Source organism: Podarcis gaigeae (assembly GCF_964106915.1).
Source record: "Podarcis gaigeae genome assembly, chromosome: 6".
Classification (NCBI taxonomy): domain Eukaryota; kingdom Metazoa; phylum Chordata; class Lepidosauria; order Squamata; family Lacertidae; genus Podarcis; species Podarcis gaigeae.
The window spans coordinates 5,988,826-6,005,537 of NC_139682.1; the positions used below are offsets into that span (position 1 = coordinate 5,988,826).

The window sequence follows — 16,712 nt, forward strand, 5'->3', positions numbered from 1 at the left end:
TCCTGAGCTGTTTAAGGCTGGTGACCCTGTGGGTTAAACCACAGAGCCCAGGACTTGCCGATCAGAAGGTTGGCGGTTCAAATCCCCTCGACGGAGTGAGCTCCCGTTGCTCGGTCCCTGCTCCTGCCAACCTAGCAGTTCGAAAGCACAAAAGTGCAAGTAGATAAATAGATACCGCTCTGGTGGGAAGGTAAACGGTGTTTCCGGGCGCTGCTCTGGTTTGCCAGAAGCGGCTTAGTCATGCTGGCCACATGACCCGGAAGCTGTACGCCGGCTCCCTCGGCCAGTAAAGCGAGATGAGCGCCGCAACCCCAGAGTCGGCCACAACTGGACCTAATGGTCAGGGGTCCCTTTACCCTTTAGGTCAATGCTAGCACTTTGAATTGTGCCCTGAAATTTAATTGCTAGCCAGTGCAGTTGGGCCAACATAGGTGTAATATGCTCAAAAGAAGAAGAAGAAATGTGCTCAAACCATCTTGCCCTGGTGAGCAACCTGGTTGCTGCTGAATTCTGCACCGGCTGAAGCTCCTGAACCATCTTCAGAGGCAGCCTTAAATTTAACTTGTTGCTGTAATCCGTCCCGGTGGTCAGCAGAACATAGACAAACTATGGTTAGTTTTAACAAGCAAGCATCATAAACAACAGTTTGAAGTTTGCTCAGGCAAACCATAGCTAAAACTAGCAACTTTTCTCCCATACCATAACATTCTGTGCTTAGTTTAAAATACGGGAAGCAGGTCCAATGTATCTTGTAGTGAGGTTCAAGGAGGAGGGGATGTTAACCCATGATCTCTCCTGAAGTGCTAAAACTATGGACTGCCATAAATTGCTGATCAAAGTTTTATAAATTTGGAAAGTAGGAGCGAGAGACGTGAGGAAGTCCAAAAAGGAAGAAAAGCTGGTTATTATAAGATGCTAAATTTTATGTTTGTTTTTCTGTTTTTTGTTTGTTTTTCTTTGCTAATGTTGCTTTTCTCTGTTTATTGTATTAAAAAAACTCTTAATAAATTTTTTTAAATAAAAATAAAATAAAATAAAACTGTGGACTGCCTACTTGGCACGAAACCAGTCAGCTACAAAAACAATGAATTGGATGCCAGAGTATTTAAAGGGCACAAGAATCACTGTTGTGCTAGGGTTCTGCTTGAGGAGTTTCTCACGGGTATCTTGCTGGCCACTGTGAGAATAGGATGGTACACGAGGTGGTCCTTCAGCCTGATCCACCAGGGCTTTTACATTCTTAACTGTTTCGAAACATTTGCATTTGCAGAAAGGAAAGCAGACAGCGAAAGCTAATTTTGCAATTAGCCTTTTTAACAGCAGAGGCTTTTGAGGTTTAATCCCTGGCATGTTGGGTACAGGGACGCAGGTGGCGCTGTGGGTTAAAGCCTCAGCGCCTAGGACTTGCCAATTGAAAGGTCGGCGGTTCAAATCCCTGCGGCGGGGTGCGCTCCCGCTGCTCGGTCCCAGCGCCTGCCAACCTAGCAGTTCGAAAGCACCTCCGGGTGCAAGTAGATAAATAGGGACCGCTTACCAGCGGGAAGGTAAACGGCGTTTCCGTGTGCGGCTCTGGCTCGCCAGAGCAGCGATGTCACGCTGGCCACGTGACCCGGAAGTGTCTCCGGACAGCGCTGGCCCCTGGCCTCTTAAGTGAGATGGGCGCACAACCCCAGAGTCTGTCAAGACTGGCCCGTACGGGCAGGGGTACCTTTACCTTTACCTTTATGTTGGGTACAGATTGTTAGAACTTGTCCAGTAAAAGCACCTGTTCACAGCAGCTGGAGAGTGGTTAAGTGCCTTGTTGATCCTGCAGTATGGATTTCCCTCAGATGAGAAAATTTCCTTTGGAAATGTGTGTATTAGCATTATGATACAGACAAGAGATCAGTTTGGAATTCTCTTTCTGCACAGTGAACCAGGACTTGCTGAGATGAGTCACCTGGACAACAAAGAGAAAACAGCAAAAAGGTTTGCGTCCTCCGGTGCTCAAGGGACAATGCAATGCAGAATGCAAGACAATTAAAAACAACATGAAACGTGTGAAGCAGTCTGACTGGCTTCCTTGGCTGAGATACTGTCACAAGCAGACACTTGAAGTAGCTGCTGTCTTAAGCTTGGGAAGGATTTTGCCTGTAAATTTAGGCACTGACCTTGAGTTCACTCCGTATATTAGAATTCTGGGTCCCACAGGAAAGCTAACTTGCCACACTGATCCAGGGTGCATAAAAGAAAACATGCAAGGTTTACTGAATTAAACAGGACTCACATGGTTGGGGCTGTACTGTTAGATGACTTTAAACGTGGTTGGACAAACTGATGGAGAATTGGTCTAGTTGTGTCATCATCACCATCATTTTTAATTTGTATACCGTCTTTGTATCTTGCAATACTGAAGGCAGTTTACAAGCTGAAGAAACAAAAAAATGCACATCTTATAAAAATTTAATTCAATACAAAAATGTGATGATAAAACAAAACTTTAAAATAAGCAACCTACATCAAAAAAGTAACATTCAACAATCATTAGGATAGTATAAAATAATAATAATATCAACATTAAAAAGTTAAACAGAAATCCATTCAGCAGTTACAATAAATAATTTCTAAACTATAATCAATAAAACAATGGCAAGCCACAGTTAAACAAACAAACAAACAAACAAACAAACATTTTATTTATACCCTGCCCTCCCCAGCCAAGACCGGGCTCAGAGCAGCTAACACCAGATATAAAACAATTGATTGAAATACAACTTAAAAAACAAGATTAAAATACAACATTAAAATGCATCCTCATTTCAGGAGAAACTCAAAAACTTTTTTGGGGATGAAAACATCAAGTCTTCACCAAGGCTAGCTATCCAGACTGGTCCTACCTGGGTCAGAAAAAAGCCAGGGAAGTCCCCAAATAGGAGTTCCATCACAGAAGGAAAAAGGAAGAAGGAAAGAGGGGAAGGGGATCAAGTTAATTCCAAGCCAAAGGCCAGGCGGAACAACTCTGTCTTACAGGCCCTGCGGAAAGAAATCAGATCCTGCAGGGCCCTGGTCTCATGAGACAGAGCGTTCCAGCGTGGTGTAGTGGTTAAGAGCAGTAGACTCGTAATCTGGTGAACCGGGTTTGCGTCTCCGCTCCTCCACATGCAGCTGCTGGGTGACCTTGGGCTAGTCACACTTCTCTGAAATCTCTCAGCCCCACTCACCTCACAGAGTGTTTGTTGTGGGGGAGGAAGGGAAAGGAGAATGTTAGCCGCTTGGAGACTCCTTCGGGTAGTGATAAAGCGGGATATCAAATCCAAACTTTTCTTCTTCTTCTTCTCTTCCACCAGGTCGGGGCCAGTGTTGAAAAGGCCCTGGCTTTGGTTGAGGCTAATCTGACTTCCTTCCATTCAAAACTCATTTTTACAAATGAGAACAAATCTGAGGCATAATTGTCTTAAGGGCCGAGGGTAACGAAAGCAGTTTGAATGGTTAAGGTATCTGTCTCAAGTATGTTTTAGAATAGAATAGAATTTATTATTTATACCCCGCCCATCCGGCTGGGTTTCCCCAGCCACTCTGGGCGGCTTCCAACAGAGTATTAAAATACAGTGGTCTGTTAAACATTAAAAGCTTCCCTAAAGAGGGCTGCCTTCAGATCTCTTCTAAAAGTCTGGTATAAGTCTGGTTCTAAAAGTCTGGTTGTTTTAGACAAGGAAAGTATATGGCCACAAATACTTCTTACAGATGTTCTACCTTGTGGCTTATTTGGAGTTGATGCCTTGGGCTCCATTGGGAGAAAGGGTGAGATATAATTTTAATACATAAAATAATAAATAATGTGGTGCCCTTCAGATGTTGCTGGACGCTGATTGCGTTGGGCCTCAGCCGGCATAGCCAATGGCTCAAGGATGCTCACAGCTGTCACTCAAGAGCAGCTCGAGGCTGACATGCTGACTACATCCGATGTGCAGAGACAGCATAGATCTGTGGACACATAAAAGGCAGGCAGCCTCCTCATGCCCTGTTTGTAATTGCCTGGGTCCCTCTGCACGACTGCATTTGGAGATGGCGTGCCAGACGAGACAAGGCTTTGATCTCTTCCAGCAGGACTGTTTCATATGATAAAGTAGCTCAGCAAGAGATGCTCTCATTAAGCAATGGGTGGGAGGGAAGGAGACACACAGCCCAGAGAGGTGTCATCCTTGTGGCTTTTTGTGCAGCGGAGATCTTGCATTCCAGAACATCCTGTCGCCTCTTCTTTACTAGATAAGATCCCAATTCCTGGACATCTTGGGAGGAACATAATTAGCCCCAAACAAATCTGCAACTAATTCTGATTTTAGAGTTTGAAAGAGGTGCACGGACCATGCCTCCGACAGCCGCGGCGCATGGCTGCAGCTGCCTGCATGAAAAGTTGGTCCTAGGGCAAAGGAATGTCAGTGGTGCCCCTTAAATCTCGAGTTCTTCTTGCAATGCTCTTACGATATTTTTGAAGGCTAATGACATCAGAACCTGAACTGCTAATTGAAAAAAAATTGGGAGCTTCTAAAAAGAGGCCAAACTAATTTGCTGTCATAACAAAACTGATTGGCCTTATGTTCATAAGAGAAAGCAGTACTTAAAAAAGAAGAAGTCCAGGAGAGATCAGAAAGAGAAAAGCTCCTAGCCCCCATAACATTATAATTCAGGGACATCCAGGGTCGGATTTAGATGAAGAGAGACCCTAGGCTACTCCACCTGTGAGGCCCCGCCCCAATCCCCCACCTCACGACTAGAAGAAAATGGAAATGTTATAAACAAAATTTAGTGAAGCCAAGGATGACGATGGGTATTTAAAATTCTGCAATTCACAATTCACAATTTCTCCTCTAAAGGACATCAGAAAACTTCATCAAAATTGGTTTGTCTAAGTTTGTCACTTTCAATGTGCAGAATGCTCAGTGTGCACAACCTCTCTTGAGACATTGTGGCCCTTAAATCATTTTTAATTCTTTTGAGTCTTGAAAAACTCCTCTATCCCGAGCAGTTAGTGACCATAAAGCTAAGAAATAGCTGCAAGATTGCTTCCACATTGGGAAAGGCCACCTGAATTTTTTCCTTGTATGTTGTTGTTTAGTCGTTTAGTCGTGTCCGACTCTTCATGACCCCACGGACCAGAGCACGCCAGGCACTCCTGTCTTCCACTGCCTCCCGCAGTTTGGTCAAACTCATGTTTGTAGCTTCGAGAACACTGTCCAACCATCTCGTCCTCTGTTGTCCCCTTCTCCTTGTGCCCTCCATCTTTCCCAACATCAGGGTCTTTTCCAGGGTGTCTTCTCTTCTCATGAGGTGGCCAAAGTTTTGGAGCCTCAGCTTCAGGATCTGTCCTTCCAGTGAGCACTCAGTGCTAATTTCCTTCAGAATGGATGCATTTGATCTTCTTGCAGTCCATGGGACTCTCAAGAGTCTCCTCCAGCACCATAATTCAAAAGCATCCATTCTTCGGCGATCAGCCTTCTAAATGGTCCAGCTCTCACTTCCATACATCACTACCGGGAAAACCATGGCTTTAACTATACGGACCTTTGTTGGCAAGGTAATGTCTCTACTTTTTAAGATGCTGTCTAGGTTTGCCATCTCGCCTTTCTCCCAAGGAGCAGGCGTCTTTTAATTTCGTGACTGCTGTTTCCTTGTATATAATTTGATAAAGGTCTGTATGGTACAGAGAGTGCTCTGCTGTAAGCCTATGGCTTTGTCTCACGTACAGGTGAAAGTGCAAAGTTAAATAAATTTCAGGTCTATATCTTCTGGGTATGCTTCCATCAACAGTTCAACACCTTGCTGAATTTCTTGCTCAGATGCTTTCAGAATAGCAAGAATGGAAAACAATTGTGCAGCATCACTGTATACACAGTACTTCTTTTTAAATTGGCTTCAAGTGCATCTAATATAGAAATATAGGAATAAAGGATTTAATCGTTCTGCCCTGACACTGAGGTCTAGCACCAAGGGCCTTGTGGCAGTTCCCTCACTGTGAGAAGCCAAGTTACAGGGAACCAGGCAGAGGGCCTTCTTGGTAGTGGCGCCCGCCCTGTGGAACGCCCTTCCACGAGATGTCAAAGAGAAGAACAACTACCAGACTTTAGAAGACATCTGAAGGCAACCCTCTTTAGGGAAGCTTTTACTGTTTAACTGAGTACTGTATTTTAATACTTTGTTGAAAGCCACCCAGAGTGGCTGGGGAAGCCCAGCCAGATGGGCAGGGTATAAATTATAAACTATAATAATTATTATAATGCTTCTGAATACCAGTTGTGGCAGCCACAGGAGGAAAGAAGGCTCTTGCACTAGAGTCTTCCTTGTGGGTTTCCCACAGGCACCTGGTTGGCCACTGTGAGAACAGGAAACTCACAGCACAGTCGTAAGCACTCAGAAGTCCTATTGAGCTCAAAAGGGGATTTCTTAGTATGCTTAGAAGTGCCACTGATTTTCATGCAATACAGTGCGTTGTGCCATACAGTGCACCATGCAGCCTACCTTACTAGGCTGTTGTCAAGATTACAAATATATTTGTAATGGTTGGACCACTAATCCTAATAAAAAAGAATGAGAAAGGCAATTGCTAAACACCGCTACGATTTTGATTAGCCTAGTCTAGGCATGGCACCTCTCCAGATCCATGCTGGAAGGTCAATTGACTAGAATCATAGAATTACCGATATGGAAGTTAAATAAATTACATAGAATTACTGATGATATCAGCCACCCCCCTGCAAAGCTAGACTCTTAACAGTGGTCTCCCATCCAATTTGAAAGCACATCGGACTCTGCTTAGCTTTGACAAATGTGCTAGCTGTTCTTGTTTATTGCAGCAGGTTTGTCACTTTACTGCTTTTGACAATAATGTATCTGTTTAATTATTTGGTGGTGCTCACTGATTGCGTCCCAGTGGCCATGAAGTTCTAGGGGCCACGGCTGATGAATCCATGCATTCCAGAGGTCATGCGGTTGCAACATTTTTACTTGAAGCAGAGTGCACTGTCCATATTTACTTTTCATTTCCAGGCAGTGCTGAACAATCACATCTCGTTATTCCAAATTTTAATTTAATAATTTATTATTATGTAGCTAAATACCTCTCTCTCTCCACTCCCCATCTCTGTGCCATTTCTTGCAGTTGCTTTGTCTGGAAGTTGGTGTAGAGATGAGACCTCATTCTAACTGCAATTAGGACTTAATGCACTCGAGGGGGGGGGGGAGAGAAAAACTGACGTCATTTCACGAAGATAAGCATGTCAGCCAACCTTTCTTTCAGCCTTCCCTGGTGGTCTAGTGGTTAGGATTCGGCGCTCTCACCGCCGCGGCCCGGGTTCGATTCCCGGTCAGGGAATGACATTTTTTAAATAAAAAAGATTCTTAAATCCAGGCACATTTACAAAGGGCGAGGAGCTCGCTTTGATTTTAGCATTTGCTTCTGCACTGGCTGCTTTTCATTCCCTGAATGCAATACTTTGCAGGCTTTTGCTTCTTCTTTTTTTGCATTTGGAAGCGTGCACCATCCGCTCGATGCACACGCCCTGCTTTTTCCAAGGGAGGCCGCCGCCGCCGCCGGCTGCACCCTTCAAGCTCGCTCCGCGGCCGCGCGCACGCTTAAGAGGATTGCCGCCGCCGCCGCCATGAACGAGGGCAAGGGGGAAGCCCGCCCCGCGCGCCTCTGCAGCGCCAGGCTGCGATCCCGCGCCTCGCTGCTCCCGAGCAAGCCCGGCCGGGCTCGGTGGACCTTGCTCCCGAGTAAACACGCCTAGCAAGGCTCAGCAGAAGCCGGGTGCCGGGGTCCCCGATCGAGGATGCGCGCTGCAAGGAGATGCTTCGGGGCAAAGATTTGTGGGGCTACTACGCACCCCGCACATTGCACGGGGCGCGCCGAGACGTTGCCTCCACCGGCCTCCTCCAGCGAAGCGCCTCCTTGCAATAATCAAATTATTATTATTGCAACAATCAAATTATTATTATTATTGCAATAATCAAATCATTATTATTATTGCAATAATCAAATTATTATTATTGCAATTATTAAATTATTATTATTGCAATAATCAAATTATCATTATTGCAATTATTAAATTATTATTATTGCAATTTGCGCGCGCTCGGGCACCCCGCATCGCATCCCGCACCTGAACGCGAACACGCCCACCCCTCTGATTTGTGCCGGCAACTTTACTCAAGCTTACACCTGACGTCTACTCAGAAGTAAAAAACAAAAACCATCCCAAATATGACACCCAAGTCAGAGGGTCTCCGGGACTGACGCCCCACCTTTCCTTGGGATTGCGGGTGGTTTAGGATTTCCAAGAAAAATTAAAACCGACGGTTGTATTATTATTATTATCATCATCATCATCATGCACGGCGTCCCCCCTTCATTTATTTATTTGCAAAGCGCACGACTCCTCCTCCTCCTGGAGATTCCTGCATTGCGGGGGGGGGGGGGGTTGGACCAGGCGACCCTCGGGGGTGGGGATCATCCAGCCCCCTTTCCCAGCTCCACAAGTTTTACGATTCCCAACTCCTTCCTCCCCACTCCCTCTTTGCAATTTTTGCTGCATGCCCTCCCTTCCCCTCCTCTTTTTTTTTTCCTCCCGGAGAACCAGACAGGCCCCTGCTGCCGGAGAAAGGGACGCGGACGGATTGACTGACAGGCAGGCAGGCGCGCGCCCGCGCGCTCCCTTTCCCCGAGCCTCGCCTGCGCCAGGCTGTCTTCTCCTGCGCGAGGGAAGGGGAGCGCGCGCACGCACGCGCGCACGCACGGAGCCAGGCGCACGGGAGCGAGCCCCGCGCGCGGAGCCTCCGGAACAGCCCGGCGCGTGCCCGACCCTCCTCCGCGAGCGCGCACGCTGCTGGTTCGGGTCGGCGTCGTCGTCGTCGTTCTGCTCCCTCTCGCCGGCCGCCGTCTCTCTCTCTCTCTCTCTGCTCGGTGCTGCTGCTGCTGCTGCCGGCCCCCTTCTCTCCCCGAGGAAGGAAGCTGCGCAGGATCCGACCCCCCGAGCCCAGCCCGCCGGGAGACGCCGACGGAGGAGGCGGAGGATCCGGCAGGTGAGGAGGGCGCAGCGGAGGCGGCGGCGGCCCAGGCGGGGGAGGAGGAGGAGGGAAGCGGCGGATTTTCTGTCAGCGCCTCACGGTCGGAGGAGGAGGAGGAGGAGGAGGGAGAAGCCATTGCGGGAGGGGCTCGGGGTCTCTCTCTGTGGCGCATTGGGGGGGGGGGAGCTGTGGGGAGGGGGGGGCGTGTGGGGAAATGGAGGGTGGGGGGTGGGCGAGGAGGGTGGGGGGATGAGGAGGAATTGGGAGGGGTCGTTGAGGGTGGGGGGCAAGGGGTGACGGGGGGTAAGAAGGAATGGAAGGTGAGTCATGGAAGGGTGTGTTTGAGGGTGGGGGGAATGGGGCGGAATTGGGGGGTCGTTGAGGGTGGGGGGCAAGGGGCGACTGAGGGTGGGGGGAATGAAGAAGGTTTGTGGGTGGGTGGGGGGTAAGGAGGAATGGAAGGTGAGGAGTCATGGAGGGGTGTGTTTGAGGGTGGGGGGCAATGAGGAGGAATTGGGAGGGGTCATTTGAGGGTGGGGGGACGAGGAGGAATTGAGGGTGAGGAGGAATTGAGGGGAATCATTGAGGGTGTGAAATGGGGAGGGGGTAAGTGAAAGAGAGGGGGAAAATTGAGGCCCACCCCAGAGGTGGGGGGGGGGAGAGGGAGAAGAAGATGGGTGTGTGTTTTTTGGGGGGTGGGATGTAGTCAGATTGTGGTGGGTCAGAGGAGTGCAAGGAGGTGGGGTGGGGAATGGGGTCGTTCATCCAGGGAAGTGGGGAGGGGAGAAGAAGGGATGAGGTGGGTTTGGGAAGGGCTGGCAAAAGAGGAGGAAGGGGAGATGGGGAGGGGAATTGGGGGGTCGCGTTTGCGCTGAGGAGGCCGGTGCAGTTGAAGGGCAGAGAGAGGGCTGCTGGTCGGAGTGGGGATGACAGAGGAAAGCGAGACTGGAATTAGGTGGCTGTGGGCAGATCATGCATAGGGCCGTTGGGTGTTTGTGAAAGAGAAAGTGTTGGGGTCGGAAGCTTCTGTTCTTCCTGCATGACATAACATCCTCTCTATGTGGCCCCCCCCCTTTGCCAGAGTCTGCCTGGTGATGAGGACAGCCCTGTTAATGCTGCTAGACAGATTGCCAAGAAAAAGGCCTCAAGCCATTGGGAAGAAACTACGAGGGGGGCAAAAGAAAGTGAGGTGGGGCTCTATTGCAGATGTGTGTGTCTGCATGTATGTGCTCCTCCACATAATTTGGAGAATGGGGTTGATAAAGCGGTAGTTCCTGCAGGGGAGAGCTGGTGGTTTATTCTTGGGAACCTCTTTCATCCAAGGTAGGCTGGGGGAACTCCTCATCCCTTCACTGACGTACATATACTCTGTGCCAAGGGAAAGCTATTATCATAGGTACGTGCTCAAGCTCCCTTCTCATGCAGTTCCAAGATAATTAAAGATTAAAAAGCTCACAGATTATATAAATAATGGTCTTATATTTAGGATTGCTGTGTATTCACTGTGATTGATAATGGCAAGTGACATGGGTGGGAGAGACTCAAGAGGTCCTGTCTCCCTAATAGATGATTCCACAGAATCATTGCACATTGGAGTTTTTATGACGTGATGCATTAACTGCATCCATGAAATGAGTTTGAGAGTTGAATTTGCGTTCTCCCTTGTCTGGTTTTGACTGGTGGCCACCAAATATTTTAGCCTACCCCCCCAGATAGTGCCTTTAAATGTTGCTGGATGAAATGAGCAAGGGCCGTGAGTCAGAGCAACACTTAGTTGTCTCTTCTGTGCTTTATCAATACCTTGCAGTCGTAGACATGGTGGAACAATTCATTTGACATATTACTGGAGCATGTTATGTTGCTGGAGCCAGTTTTCCCCCTGAGGAAGAGGTGAAAGCCATCCATGCCAGCTGCTGGCGCTGTGACACAGAAGGGACTTTAGAAGCTTTCACATCTTGCTTGCATTTTATCCACCAAAGTATCAGTTTGCAGTTAATGTGTACTGCTAGCTTTTGCTGTAGGTCTCTGCATTTTGTGCTGTGTCTCAGGCTGCGAGCTCTGTAGTATAATGTGTATTCAAGGGTAAAAGGCAAAGTCAGTACATCATTTTGAACTAGTGTGAGATGAAATCTGCCTTATCTGTTCAAGCTGTTTTATTGCTTTAATTTTCTCCTTGGACTCTGAAAAGGTGAGGTTGCCTTTCATTTATGACACAGCAGTTGGTCACTGAAGCAAAGCAATGTAAGATAGAACTAGATTGGTCATTACTGATGAGCTTGGCAACTATATAGCATTAAAGAAATTAAGCTCTGGTTTGGGATGAGAATCAGAAAGGAGCTAATGGTTGTATTTATGCATTTTCAATCATATAAAACTTGGCATCCGCCTTTAAGCCCAATGTTGGACCTAGGAGCTACTTTTAAATGATTTCTGAATGCATGTCTTTTTCTGTTCCCTTTTCTTTAAAAGAGAAACAAAACAGAAAACCTCACAAATGTAAAGGTTAGGGAAGTAGCCAATGTGGAGCTCTCCAGAAAGTGTTGGGCTATATTTCTCATCAGCCCAAACCAGTTTGGCCAGTAGTTCAGGATGATGAGAGTTGTAGTATCTTAAAGGCACCACATCAGCTACCCCTGGGTTAGACTGTGCTCATTTGTGGGCCACAGGCCTCCAATTAGAGGCCAGTGCTGACAAGCAGAATATTTGAGTTCAACTGAATATTGCTAGTGATGCATGATTCATTTCTTTTACAGACTCTCATAAAGCCAATTCAATTAACAAATGGTTGTAGCACATTTTAATTTATTCTGTGCCTACTGAAAAGGGAGATTAAAATTGAGGAAGAAGCAGGGTGGGAAGTGAAGGTGTTGCTCTTAAATTTGCATCAACAGGATATGCTTTAATTCAGTAAACTGAAGCCATAGGTAAATTAATTTGCCCTTAATGGGAAAACCTTTGTGGGCTTCTGGGAGGTGGTGGGGGACTTATTCTGCACTTCTCTATAGTGTGGCATTTTCATTTGCAACTAAATTGCTTTACCACATTCTTCCCATCCTTTCAAAACTGGGCCAGTTTGGAAATCAGTTGGGCAGGAAAATATGTACAAAACTATTGTAGGCAGCTTCTCAACTTTATTTGGTTCTCTGTTTCTCCAATGAAATGTTGGATTGTGGATTGAGTGGTGACCATTTGTGCATTAAGTCATGCTATTCTTGTGAGCGGAAGCTTCTCAGTTGCACAGCTGCTGGTTCCCAGTGATCTGGCCGCTTTATCACCAACCTCTCTTATCTACCCATGTGTTGTCTGGCAAACTGAGACAATTCTATTGTATTTTGGAAATAGAGAGAGCTCTCATGCATACATATGACATCTTTCCCTGTGCTATAGAAATGTAATCTGTGGGTAAATAAGAATCCAGGAAATATAACGTGTCAATTTCCTGCTGCCGTGGCCGCAGAAATTATTTCTAGTTTCCTGTCTTCAGTTATATATGCCATGGTTAATGGAAGCTGATGGCTCACACATGCCTTTGTCAATACTGAACAGAAGACTGATAACTGGTGCCTGAAAGAGAAGGGTAGTAAGCCTTTCTAACACTGAGATGTTACAGGCTTTCAGTTCCTTGTCTTTGAGGGTAGGGAAGAGCATAGTTACAGAGGAAGATAAGAAGCTGGTGCAAAACAGAAGTCACTGCCAGAACTAGAGAGTTAGAAGCATGGAAGTGTCTTCCAATAAAAACGCAGATTGGGTCGAGTAACCAGGGTACCATTTTTAGCTTTCTCTCCAGTCTGTATACCTCAGGGACGTCTGTCTATGCATGTGACAGTACGTACTCTATATTATTCAGATGTTGGCAGCCAATCATAAAATCACAGGCCCTTAAACTGTGTAGCAGGCCCCCTGATGGAGTGTGGGTGTAGGGGATTGCTTTGTCTGTGGGAGTTAATATTATTATTTGTTAGGTTTTTATTCTGCCCTTCCACCCAGGGTTGGGGATGTCTGGGAATACGCATGCACATTCTCTTCTTTCTTCCAGTAGGGACATAGCTAAGCATGAGACTTGACAGGAAGCAGCAGACTTACTGGGGGAATGTTGTAGCTGGTGAATCCACCCCTTTATGATTAGAGTAACTAAACATCTGTCTTCAGAATGTTGCTCTTACCAACTTGAATGTAACATTCAGGTCAATGTATGTAAAGACATATATGTGCATGACACCCATCCTATATGTACAGTGAGGACTGCATGCATCTGCTACTCCAGCACACATACCGGATTGCTAGCCATAACTGTGTGACTTGGCCTTAAGAAACTTTAGATGACTGGCATCTTCTGTTCCCCTTTCTGAAAAGCTGTAAGGGAGGAAATCCCACCATAAGGATATACAGGGATACCTCTGCTTACGTACTTAATTCGTTCCGGAGGTCTGTTCTTAACTTGAAACTTCTTAACCTGAGGCATCACTTTAGCTAATGGGGCCTCCCGCTGCCGCCACACTGCCGGAGCACAATTTCTGTTCTCATCCTGAAGCAAAGTTCTTAACCCAAGATACTATTTCTGGGTTAGCGGAGTCTTTAACCTGAAGCATATGTAACCTGAAGCGTATGTAACCCGAGGTATCACTGTAATCAAAGCCCTGCTGGATCAGCCCGGTGACCCATCTCATCCTGCATCCTGTACTCAAAGTGGCTCAAGCAGATGCCTGTGGACAGCGCAAAAGCATGACTTGAGTACTCTACCCACTTGGGGTTCCCCAAACTGGTATTCAGAGGCATACTGTGACAGTAAAGGTTGAACATGGTCAGCATTTCCCAGCTTATTGGGGAGGCGAATGTTATATGGGAAACATGAGGATTACCATCCTCAGGGATGATGATGTGGGAGTATCTGCCAGTTCTTATTCTTCTGGTCCATGTTATACTCTCTCTAGGATGAGAATGAGTGATTTGCCCAGCTAAACTCGTACTGGAACTAAGCCAAACTGAGTGTGTGTGGGACAGATAGGTAGCCGTGTTGGTCTGCCATAGTCAAAACAAAAAAAATTCCTTCCAGTAGCACCTTAAAGACCAACTAAGTCAGTTCTTGGTATGAGCTTTCGTGTGCATGCACACTTCTTCAGATACCACTTCTTCAGATACCACACTTCTTCAGATAACTGTGTGTGGGACAGTTTGGGGAACATTTGCAGGTGAGAACTAGTGGCTGGGGGAAAAAAGGCACATTTCACCCACTGACCCCCCCCCCCCCGTTCCCGGTATCCCCATTATTTTAACAAATGTAGGTTGGGCAACGGGTGTTTGCCCAGTTCTGATTTTACGCAGTTTGTTCACTTGTTCGTATGGTTAGGAAGTTGTTAATAAAGTTAAGCTAAACCCAGCTTCCTCTTGTTGCTTGTGCTGTCTTTCTTTTTAACATTGTTTTAACTTTTTTTAAAAAATTGTCAATATGCATCCTATACCTTTTCTCTAGGCTTAAAAATCCCCTGCTATTTGTCTACTAATTTACAGCTTAGATTAGGCTTCAGTTTATATGTCGCCTTTCCAGAAGGAAATTGTGTTCATGGCAGATCACACTATGCAAGCTAAACAAACTGCAAAGCAGAAAAATAGTTAACAATAATTTCTGACTTTATATTTATTTATACCAACATGTATTTAAATCAAAGTTAAAGATACAACAACACAAACTCTGCATACATATTCAAATTAAACTATGCAAATGCTTTTATAATGCGTGTTTTCTCAAACTTATTTTCGGATTATCACTGTCTGTGCAAAAAATCCATCCAAAACAGTAGTCAAAATGAGTAAAAAGTAGGTCTGTTGCTTCCTGGCTTGAACACATGTGATGACACTTCAATTATCAGGAGTTATAGTGACCATTAACTTTTGCCCCATAGCATTCCATTTTTGACTAATTTTGATTTTATTAAATGGGACCTGAGAATATTTTCATTCTTATCAGTGCAATATCTTTGAAAACTGCCTTAAGAGATTTGATTCATTAGTTTACAGCAGCATTTAATTGTGCTTCGGTGGGTTAATTGCCTTCTCTTATCTCTTAGATAACCCATAAGAGCAAAAACACCCCAAAAAATTTCCTAGTATGCTCCAGAAACAAAATGCATGCCAAGGCCATTCAGGAACAGATGCTGGTTGTGTCTTATGCAAAGACTTGCTGTATAATAGTCATAAATTGGGGTGGGACTAAATATGACATTGTTCACTGGTGTGCTGCTGAAAATGAGAACCCCATGTTGAGTTTCTCCCACCACCTGTTATGTGTTGCCATACCTACATGTTATGGAAAAGGTGTCACACGCAGCACTTACCCTTCTGTTCTGTGTGTTTCCTTTGTGTGTTGTTGCAACTACTTCCAGTCTAAACAGGCTGTTGAGTACATCAGAACATTTATTATTATTGTTTTTAAAAATTACATTTGGATATTTTTGTTTTGATGTTTGGAGCAGCTTCTTGAAATTGAGGATGGTAAGCTGGTGACATCAAATCTCTGACTGCAGTCTTATAAGATTATTTACTCCAAAAAATGCAAATAGCTATTAACACATTTGCCTCTGACATAGCTGATCGTGAAATGCTGACTTGCTGAATAAAGTAATTTTCTAAGTCATGTCTTGAGGCATCTGCAAATGTATCCATGGAAATGGTTGGTTGTTGGTTGCTTTTAGCTAATGACAAAAAGATGAAGTAAAGAATCAGAGTTTTAAGTTTTTGTTACTTAAACTGTCAAACCAGCAGTGCTTTTTAAATTATGTATGCCAGTTAATCCATTTTATGCTCATTATTTTTGCTCACTTTCAATTTTGAGTAGTCCGTAAAGAAGTCCAGGAGTTGGAAAGCACAAACACATTCTTGGTATGTTTAATTGAATCATGGTGGCATTTACTGTTGCATTCAGATTCTAAGCATTTGTGCCTCTGGAGCTCCATTTACTGTCTCTGCCATGCTCACATAATGGCTTCTGACCTTGGGCTTGTGACCCACTAGTGCATTAGGACCAAGCTATGAAATTCCTTACAAAATGTAGAATTTGCAAGCAGTTTGTTGACCTGCTGGGGAATCTTTTGAAGGAGAAAGTGATGTAGGAGACATATAATTGCTTGGCAATATGTTCTCTTTGCAGTGGTGGTGCATGGAATGTCAGTTTTACACGCTTAGTAATTAGGATGAGAATTACATTTCTCAACCATAGGTAGGTAGCCGTGTTGGTCTGCCGTAGTCAAAACAAAATGAAAAAATTCCTTCCAGTAGTACCTTAGAGGCCAACTAAGTTTGTTATTGGTATGAACTTTCATGTGCATGCACACTTCTTCAAAACTCATACCAATAACAAACTTAGTTGGCCTCTAAGGTGCTACTGGAAGGAATTTTTTTGTTTCTCAACTATGTAATACATTTATTTGCTTAAACTGTGAAACTTGACCCACCAGCAATCTCCAACATTGTTTTCTTTTTCATACCTTATGGGTTTCACCTGTACTTAATGTAGAAAGACTGTTTCACTTAAGCCTGCGGAATCCTGTGTCCAGAAAATGTAGGGAATTCTCAGTGCATGGTAGGTATAGTCCTCTTGGAGCTGTCCAGCATGGGATAATGAAATCTTGAGCTTGGTTTCCTAAGAGCGATAGACTCGTAATCTGGTGAACTGGGTT

The 16,712-nt window shown here is 45.4% G+C and overlaps 1 protein-coding gene across 1 annotated transcript in view; it reads left to right on the forward strand.

The window, feature by feature from the left end:
- The first annotated feature begins 9,006 nt into the window (after positions 1-9,006).
- The window catches only part of DNAJC5 (DnaJ heat shock protein family (Hsp40) member C5), a 50,389-nt gene continuing 42,683 nt past the window's right edge, over positions 9,007-16,712 (forward strand). Inside the window, exon 1 of the mRNA XM_083744773.1 lies at positions 9,007-9,054. The gene's annotated coding sequence lies outside the window, so the exon portion shown is untranslated. The remainder of the gene's footprint in view (positions 9,055-16,712) is intronic.